Source organism: Acomys minous (assembly GCF_964271855.1).
Source record: "Acomys minous genome assembly, chromosome: 20".
Taxonomy (NCBI): domain Eukaryota; kingdom Metazoa; phylum Chordata; class Mammalia; order Rodentia; family Muridae; genus Acomys; species Acomys minous.
In genome coordinates, this window is record NC_140502.1 from 1205757 (window position 1) to 1216889 (window position 11133).

The following is an 11133-nucleotide window of genomic DNA, read 5'->3' on the forward strand; positions in this document are numbered from 1 at the left end:
GCAACTACTTAAGGCTTATAACCAAAATTAACTGGTTATGTCTATCTAAAATGCATTGCTCTAACTAAAAGTATTAATATACATGGAGGCATGTCATCACTCTTTGTAATTATCCAATGATTGAATACAATTGCAATCACATTTATTACAGTTGTCATTTTTGGCATTCCAACTTATGAATAGAGAACTATTGAGTAACATAAATAATCTTGCTTACCACTAATTGGAACCCTTGTGTTAGCTTGCTCATTGTGTTTATCAATGTGTACTTCAGCCTTGAGTACCTTCACAAGGTCTTGTTCTCATAGAAGTTAAAAGTAAGAAATGAGAAAGGGGTAGAATGTTCCAAAACAAAATGAAATCAAGATGAAAGGCTTTTTATTGCTCAGTGTGTATAAGTTTTTCAACTTTCATGTTCATGTTGTTGCTTCTCATTAACAAGTTCAGGAGTCCTGATCCCTATGGCCAGATAACCGTACAACTGAGAGTATCATTATTTAATATTTTCACAGTTTTTAATCATTATCATTGTATTCATATTTCTTTCAACTATCACTCTCACCCTCCTACACCCCCTTTATAATTCCATAAACTTCAGATTCATGAGCTTTCTTGTTACTTTTACAACCCAATGATTCCATTTAAGTTACTTGTATATTACTTTGTTTGGCATTGTGAATTGAAACAAGAAACAAGGTCTCCTCCCAGTAGAAGACAGTGTCTCTATATGTCATAGAGATAGCAGTGGTAAAACACTCAAAGACTTCAAGAGACAATGAATGTACAGAATTGGTGATTTTAAAATACACTCAGGTACACTGTTAATGAGTTTATCTTTTATGAATCTAAGAGTCTAAGTCATTTCAATATAGCACCAAGAATGATATAAAAATACTGTACTTCCAGTATTTATAAATGATATCATCAACGAAATTCAGAAAAGATTGCTTTATCTTTCCTTTAAAAATGTGAGAATTATAAAAAAAAGAGTGATGTGCAACAATGTAATTCAATTACATAGTCAATATTAAAATATTCATATTGCAATGATTCTCCAATATCCTATCAATAAAATGCTGAAGCAGCACTGAGAGAACCTCCCTTTCTCCATCAGATGTGGATCAATGTGTGATGTCCAGAGGAGCAGTATGCCAACCCAGAGCAGAACCACTGTATAGACAAAGCTGTGGTCTTTCTGAGCTATGAAGATCCATTAGGTATGGCTCTTGCCTTAATAACCCTGTGCCTCACTGCATTCACTGCTTTGGTTCTTGGGGTCTTCATGAAGCACCATGACACTCCTATTGTTAAGGCCAATAAGAAAACCCTCATCTAGCCTAAGGTTGAGAAAAATCTCCAGAAGTAGAAGCTGAATCACTGGCCTGGTCCAGGGAAATACTCCCTGTTCCCCACAGGTAAGGGCAACCTACCTATAATCAGACATCAACTATCCACTCCCAAACAGGGAAGGTCACTACAAACCACCTCCCAACACTAGAGTCAACAAAATGACAAGGGGACAACGAAAGAATGCTAACAAAAACCAAAACAGGATGGCATCTCCAGATCCCAGCAATCTTAATGAAAACAACCTGGAGAAACCAACAACAATTGATATACATGAAAACCACCTCAAATCCTTAGTAAGTAAGATGATAATGGAAGAAACAAATAAAATCTGTAAACAAATGCAGGAAGAAGCAAACAAGAGGGCTGATGACTTAAAAGAGTCATATAAAGAGGCATTTGAAGAATTTCAGAAAAACACAAATAACCAGATGAAGGAAATTATTAAAACAGTTCAAGACCTGAAGATACAAATGGAAGCTATCATAAAAGAACACACGGAAGAAAAACGTGATCGAGAAGCATCAGAAAAGAAAGCAAACATCTCAGAGGTGGCCTTATCTAACAGATTGCAAGAAATGGAAGAACAAATATCAGGACTTGAAGATACAATCGCACAATTGGAAACAACCATCCAGGATAATGCTAAATCTGAAAAGTTCCTGACACAAAGCATTCATGAAATAAAAGACAACATGAAAAGACGAAACTTGAGAATAATAGGGATAGAGGAAAGAGAAGGCAACCGACTCCACAGCCCAGAAAATATCTTTAATAGAATAATAGAAGAAAATTTCCCCAATTTGAAGAAGGAGATGCATAGGAGCATACCAGAGGCCTAGAGAACACCAAATAGAATAGACCCAAAAAAAATCTTCCCGCCACATAATAATAACAACACAAAATATACAGAACAAGGAAAAAATATTAAAAGCGGCAAGAGAAAAAGGACGAGTAACATATGAAGGCAAACCTATCAGAATTATTCCTGACTTCTCAGCACAGACCATGAAAGCCAGAAGGGCCTGGACAGAGGTTCTGCAAACCCTAAGAGAACACAGATACCAGTCAAGACTACTATATCCAACAATATTATCAATAACCATTGGCGGAGAAGACAAGATATTCCATGACAAAAACAAATTCACACAGTACCTAGCCACAAATCCGGCTTTACAGAAGTTACTAGAAGGAATACTCCACCCCAACAGGTCAAACTACAACCAAAATTACATAAGAAATAAGTAACTACACCATTGCAAAATCACAACTTCACGAAAACTTGATTGTTACAAATACCAAAAATGAAGGGACTTACCAATAACTGGTCATTAATATCCCTCAACGTCAATGGTCTCAACTCTCCAATAAAAAGACACAGACTAACAGAGTGGATGTATAAACACGACGCAACATTCTTCTGCATCCAAGAAACACATCTCAACCACAAGGACAGACATTGCCTCAGAGTAAAAGGTTGGGGAAAAATATTCCAAGCAAATGGTCAGAAGAAACAAGCTGGGGTAGCTATTCTAATATCTAATAAAATTGACTTTCAACCAAAATTAGTCAAAAGAGACAAGGATGGACACTTCGTACTCATCAAAGGTAAAGTCAACCAAGAAGACATCACGATTTTGAACATCTATGCTCCGAATACAAGGGCTCCCACATTTGTAAAAGAGTTATTAACAAAGCTTGCCCCATCATCGATACCCACACATTAATAGTGGGAGACTTCAACACCCCACTTTCACTCAAGGATAGGTCTTTGATTTCAAAACTAAGCTGGGAAATAACCTCATTAACGAATGTCATGAATCAAATGGATCTAACAGATATCTACAGAACTTTCCACCCAAACGCAAAGGAGTATACCTTTTTCTCAGCACTCCATGGAACGTTCTCTAAAATTGATCACATAGTTGGTCACGAAGCAAACCTCAACAGATACAAGAAGATTGAAATAATACCTTGTATCTTATCAGATCACCATGGTCTAAGGCTGGACTTCAAAAACAATAGAAATAACAAAAAGCATACCAACACATGGAAACTAAACAACTTTCTACTTAATGACACATGGGTCATGGAAGAAATAAGGGAAGAAATAAAAGACTTCCTGAAATTCAAGGAAAATGATGGAACAACATACCCAAATTTGTAGGACACATTGAAAACAGTGCTAAGAGGAAAATTCATAGCACTAAGTGCCTTTACAAAGAAAATGGAGCCGGGTGTGGTGGTGCACGCCTTTAATCCCAGCACTCGGGAGGCAGAGGCTGGCGGATCGCTATGAGTTCAAGGCCAGCCTGGTCTACAAAGTGAGTCCAGGACAGCCAAGGCCACACAGAGAAACCCTGTCTCGAAAAAAAAAAAAAAGAAAATGGAATCATCCCACATAAACAACTTAACAACACATCTGGAAGCCCTAGGAAAAAAAAGAAGCAGAAACACCCAAGAGGAGTAGACACCTAGAAATAATCAAACTCAGGGCTGAAATCAATAAATTAGAAACAAAGAGAACAATCCAAAGAATCAACAAAACCAAGAACTGGTTCTTTGAGAAAATTAACAAGATAACAAACCGTTAGCCAATCTAACTAAAAGACAAAGAAACACTATCCAAATTAACAAAATCAGAAAAGAAAAGAGAGGCATAACAACAGACACCGAAGAAATACAAAGAATCATAAGAACCTACTTCAAAGACATTTATGCCACAAAATTTGAAATTTTAAGGGAAATGGACAAATTTCTCTACTGATTCCATTTACCAAAATTGAACCAAGACCAGATAAACAAATTAAATAGCCCTATTTTGCCTATAGAAATAGAAGCAACCATTGATAGTCTTCCAACCAAAAAAAGCCCAGGGCCAGATGGTTTCAGTGTAGAATTCTAACAGTTCTTCAAAGAGGAGCTAATACTGATACTATTCAAGCTATTCCGAAAGATAGAAATGGACGGAATATTACCAAACTCCTTCTATGAGGCCACAGTCACATTGATACTTAAACCCCACAAAGACCCAACAAAAAAAGAGAATTTCAGACCAATTTCTCTTATGAACATTGATGCAAAAATACTCAACAAAATACTCGCAAAGTGAATACAACAGCATATCAAAGACATCATTCACCATGACCACGTAGGCTTCATTCCAGGAATGCAGGGATGGTTTAACATACGGAAATCCATCAATGTAATCCACCATATAAACAAACTGAAAGAGAAAAACCACATGATCATCTCTTTAGATGCAGAAAAAGCATTTGACAAAATCCAACACCCATTTATGTATAAAGTTCTGAAGAGATTGGGAATACAAGGCACTTTTCTAAACATAATAAAAGCTATATACAGCAAACCGATAGCCAACATTAAATTAAATGGAGAGATACTCAAGGAAATCCCTCTAAAATTGGGGACCAGACAAGGCTGCCCACTTTCCCCATATCTCTTTAATATAGTTCTTGAAGTTCTAGCCAGAGCAATAAGACATGAAAAGGAGATCAAGGGGATCCAAATGGGAAAGGAAGAAGTAAAATTATCCCTATTTGCAGATGATATTATAGTGCATATAAGTGACCCCCAAAATGCCACCAGAGAACTCCTACAGCTGATAAACACCTTCAGCAAACTGGCAGGAAACAAAATAAACTCAAAAAAGTCAGTAGCTTTCCTATATACAAATGACAAACAGGCAGAGGAAGAAATTAGAAAAATTACTCCCTTCACGATAGCCACAAGCAATATAAAATATCTAGGAATAACCCTAACCAAGCAAGTGAAGGATTTATTTGAAAAAAACTTTAAACCTCTGAAGAAAGAGATTGAAAATGACATCAGAAGATGGTGGGATCTACCTTGTTCATGGATCAAAAGAATCAACATAGTAAAAATGGTCATCTTACCAAAAGCAATTTACAGATTCAATGCAATCTCTATCAGAATACCTACAAAATATTTTGAAGATATTGAAAGAACAATTCTCAACTTCATATGGAGAAACAAAAAGCCCAGAATAGCAAAAACAATCCTATACAAAAAAAGATCTTCTAGAGGAATCTCCATACCTGATCTCAAGTTGTACTATAGAGCAATAGTAATTAAAACAGCATGGTACTGGCACAGCAATACGCTAGTGGATCAATGGAATCGAATTAAAGACCCAGAGATAAATCCACACACATTTGCTCACTTGATTTTCGACAAAGAAGCCAAATCCATTCAATGGAAAAACGACAGCATCTTCAACAAATGGTGCTGGTCTAACTGGATGTCTACATGTACAAAAATGCAATTAGACCCCTATTTGTCACCATGCACAAAACTCAAGTCCAAGTGGATTAAAGACCTCAACCTAAAACCAGAGACATTAACCCAGTTAGAGGAAAAAGTGGGGAAGAGTCTGGAACTCATAGGCACAGGAGACAACTTCCTGAACAGAACACCAACAGCCCAGGCCTTAACATCAACAATTAATAAATGGGACCTCATGAGGCTGAGAAGCTTCTGTAAGGCAGGAGACACTGTCAAGAGAACAAAGCGACAGCCTACAGACTGGGAAAAGATCTTTACCAACTCTTCATCTGACAAAGGTCTAATATCCAAAATATATAAAAGAACTCAAAAAATTAAACACCACCAAACCAAATAACCCAATTGAGAAATGGGGCTTGGAACTAAACAGAGAATTCTCAACAGAGGAATATCAAATGGCTGAGAAACACTTAAAGAAATGCTCAACCTTCTTAGTCATCAGAGAAATGCAAATCAAAACAACACTGAGATTCTATCTTACACCCATCAGAATGGCTAAGATCAATAACTCAACTGACACCTCATGCTGGCGAGGGTGTGGAGAAAGAGGAACACTCCTGCATTGCTGGTGGGAATGCAAACTAGTACAACCACTTTGGAAAGCTATCTGGTGCTTTCTCAGAAAAATGGGAATAGGGCTTCCTCAAGACCCAGCTATTCCACTCCTTGGAATATACCCAGAGGATGCACTACCACACAACAGGGGCATATGCTCAACCATGTTCATAGCTGCCTTATTCATAATAGCCAGAACTTGGAAACAACCTACGTGTCCCTCAATAGAAGAATGGATAAAGAAACTGTAGTACATTTGCACTATGGAATACTACTCAGCTATTAAAAACAAGGAATTTCCAAAATTTGTGGACAAATGGATTGAACTAAAAATTGTCATGAGTGAGTTAACACAGAAGCAAAAAGAGCTAAATGGTATATACTCACTTATATCGAGACACTATTCCAAGGTGTACGTCCCCATGAAAAACTGTACCTACCAGGATAGTGGGTAAGAGGGGAGGACATCCTATTGAGACTTTAGGTGTGAGAAGCCTGGGAGAAAGAGGAAATAGAAGGATCCAGCGGGTCCTGGAAAACTACAGGTGAGTCTGGGCCCTGGGGTCCCCTGCAAACTATGGCAATAGCCAAGGAAAAAATAGGCAGTAAACCTCGAACCCCTACCCAGACTAGCCGATGGACAGGATATTCTCCACTGGTGAGTGGAGAAGGAGATCTAACTTTCACATAAACTCTGGTGCCCCATATTTGAACATGTCCTTTGGATGGAGATGCCTGGTGGCACTCAGAGGAAAGATAATAGGTCACCAAGGAGAGACTTGATACCCTATGAGCATATACAGGGGGAGGAGGTCCCCCTCAGACACAGACATAGGGGAGGGGAGGGGAGTAGGGGGGAAGTGGGAGGAAGGGAGGAATGGGAGGATACATGGGATGGGCTAACAACTGAGATATAATATGAATAAATTAATTTTAAAAAGTAAAAATCAATTTAAAAAAAAGAATTGAGAGGGAAGAAAATCACCTGAATTAAAAAATAGGTTGTTTCCATTCACCATAGGAAACATCTTTCCTGATTTAAGGAGTGAGCCCCCAAGCCTGAATACATTAAACAGGCTCGACCTGCCTACCCCCATTGCAAATGCACATCCTGTGTTGAAAGTTTTCTCAGCTATGCTAAAACTCTCCTCCTAAGGTTGAGCAAACTTTGTAACTCATATAACTTTGAGAAATAACCACATTTCTTGGTTTATTATAAACACTTTATTGCTTTCCACATGAACAGCCCCTATCCTGAAGATTCCAACAGCCTAATAACCACCAGCCAAGTCTCAGACAAAAGGACATTGTACAGCTACAGATGTTGTCAGGGGTAGTACACTTCCCTCACATACACATGACCTGGAGTTAGTCCCCAGTCCTGAAAAATGGGCATTATTATATCAGAGATTCCAGGCGTTTTTGAATTTGTGCTTCAAGCTGGGTTGGTTGGAAATATCTGAAATCCCAACACTGGAAAGGCTGATGACAGAGAATAATAAGACAGATGCCACCCTCGGCAATACAGCCAAGACTGCAATCAAGCCGGACTCCCTGACTTCCAACAAACAAAGAATATGTGCCAAAGGGGCCTTGATGAGACTGAAACATCAAACAGCAGCCATGTATGGACTGTACTTATGCCTAAAATGCCTGAAAGAAATGGGATGTGGGTGACAGCTGAATCCAGTATTTAGAAAAATACAGAAGAAAAGAACACAGTTATTTCAGAAATTGAGCAAGAGCAAACACACAAATGACATAGAATCAAAAGGAAGCTTCTGAACTGAGGAATGAAATCAGCAGGAAGATTAATACCAGATATGGATGACAGAGAGATCAATGCTAGTTAGGTACCTGACACGTGTGATTGATTGTTCAATAATTAATCCCAGTAAATTGTATAAAAGTTTAAATTAATAATAATTATTACATACTAGAACTGGATTCCATGCTCCACCAAACATAGTGGGCATTTCACTTGCCAGCTTAAAAGTTGATTTCATTTTCTGTCTTCCTAGGAAATATTTCTCTAGATATTTTCCTTTCTATCCATGTCTTAGCACTCCAAGAGAACTCATTACAGAACCACAGGTGATATATAAGTTAAATGATGTTTCTTAATTATACAACAAGACACAGAGAAAAATACAAACTTGTGTTTGCATCTCAAATGCTAAATATGCTGTATCAGCACAAACTCAAGAATTTTCTTCTCTTGTCCTGCTTTTCTTGCAGTCCATATGCATTTCAAGAAGCTCATGAGCATGCACTTATCAATAGATGAATAGAAAAATTACATAAGAGTCTACAAATTAAACACAGTGTTGCTTCCCAGTTGTGATTTGCTTCTGACATACTCAAGACAATACTTCTTCACAACCATGACTCAAATGTAAAATGAGAAAAAGCAATTTAGTGAATCAAAAATAATGTGGAAGACATGGATCAGCACACAGTACTGAATTTGAAAATGGAGAACCTTTAAGTATCAACCTTTAATTTGTAAACAAACTCTGGTTCTGTTGTGAACTAAATAAATTTGAATATAGCAATAATGAATATATTTTTATACTTTTCCTGTTTACTGATTTTCAAGATAATGAAAGCAAAGGCTTTGTTTAGATAATCTGTACCAGTGCAAAGTATAGCATAGTCCCCAATATGCTTACTTTTTGTGTCTCAATTGCTCTAAATGTGTACAGAGTCTTTCTGAATTGGATTTTACAGTACAATTCCCAATGTGTCCCCATAAATTAGAGTGTTGTGAGTCCTTCCTCAACTATTTCTGCACGTCTCATTGTTGATCATCTGACGCAATACACTGAGATCATTTATAATCTTATTCACATAATCATTATGTTAGGACATTCCAAGGAACAAATTTGAGCAAAAGACTTTTCTCCCAGGGGCTTTAAATTTAAAACAATGAGTGACTTCATGAAACCTGGGACTGAGCTGTTCACATATTTATTTACCTACCCATTCTTAGCCTATGGTCTGTGGACATCAGGTGCATAACCCAAGGGAAGATGGTGTTGAAAATTCCTCAAGGAATGAGGATCAATGTGAAAAACAAGGAAAGAAGAACATACAGCTAGAGTCTCTTTGACCAGAGAAATAAAAACAGGTAAAAAAATATAGGTGTTCATTTCATGTACTTATGGTGGTTCAGATTCCACATTGCCCAGGTTTAAGGCAGGACAAGTATGTGTGTTTTGATTTTCCATTTCTTGCTCCTGAACATTCTCCTTCTCCTGGCCAGTTTCATTCATCCTAGGTGCTATTGGAGAATGAAGTTGAAGGAAGATAAAGACCTGGACTTGGGGGCAAATTGTGTCTTCTTCCTTCAAGCAACCTCTGAGACAATAGGCAGAGAGGATTGGAACAAATATCTGACTAAATTGTAAGTGCTTTTAAAATCATCAGCACACAGTATTTGTGCTGGTACTTGAGGTATTTGATGAGGATCTTAGCAATATTTTCAGTCTTCTGTCCTGTTCTCACAGCCTGCATACCAAGAGTGAACTATGACTTCTTTACAGACACTTTCATTTTTTTTTTTTACTTTTAATTTCTTTCAGGAATTTTCTGATTATGTTTCTGTTAGGAACCTCATTTAAAGCTGTAAGCTGGCTGGAAAAATATCCCTCACAGTGACCCAACATATATAGTCCTCCTAATCATAATTTCTATTATACCATAGCCAGTGATGTATGCCTAAAAGCAATCCCAGATATTTCAACAAGTTTTATCCTAAACACATTACACTAAATGACTATACATTCTGCTGTATCTCCTAGTGCATGTAGTGTTTGTAGTATTTGTGTCAGTAGTGTTTGTGCTACACATAGCTCTTGAGAGCTTCCACATAGATACAAAGACACTCTCTCGAATTCCTTGCATGTGGTCACACTGTGGTTTCTGAAGCTGGATTGAGAATGGAAGTAAGAGATCAGGTTACTGGGAACTATGTTCCTGTTGCTCCATACTTCCTTGTATAGTTGTACAAACACTAGCTTTTATATATAACCAAGGTGAGCTCTTCACAGTCTTGCACTCTAAAGGATATATTTAGATTCTTTGAAAAGGGAGGTATCACTCATACTGTTTACAATTTAGATCCCATTTTTGCTTGCCTGAGTGGCAGTTGTGTCATGTGAGTGGTGGCAACACTTGAGAATAGACAGAGGAGCTACTTACTAATTCAATTTTGCCATTATTTAATAGCCATACATCTGCTCCCTTTATGTATGAATTGTCTATTTACTGAGACTTAAGTCATATTTACTTCTTGCATTTCTCTTTCAGTAATTTTCCTATGCATAGCTGAATGTTTTAGAAATATAGGATTCATCCAAAGTTTCTGAATTTCTCAGTTGTTTCAAACACAGAACATTGGACAACTAGGCTAGGCATACAGCTTAAATAATTGATGTTTCCCAAGATTTGTTGTAGGATATAGTGATTGAAAGCACAGGTCCTGAATCTGAATTCCTTTTCTGTTACTGAAATTCTCAATGATAAATGTTCTCTGTATAAGTAAAAAATATTCTAATAGAGACTATTTTTATAGATAAAAATACCACAGAGATACAAATCTTAAATGGAAACTGACTGTATTTAATTCTGAGTGAATCATTCAGAAAGATGTAGTAAGTTTGATGTATATTGGTCAGATAGGACTTGACACAAAAGACACAGGAATCATTTTTCCCTCATAAACAAAACTACAATATGCTTGTGATCTTATTCTCTGATCTCTGTACTGGAAGGAAGTGTATGCATGTGCCTTTGAGTCAGAATAGTCTACAGCAATGTATAAATTTCAAAAACCATGGATTGTATTAACATATTGTGGCCATAAGTATTTGTGTCCATGTAAACATGTGCATACATATATTT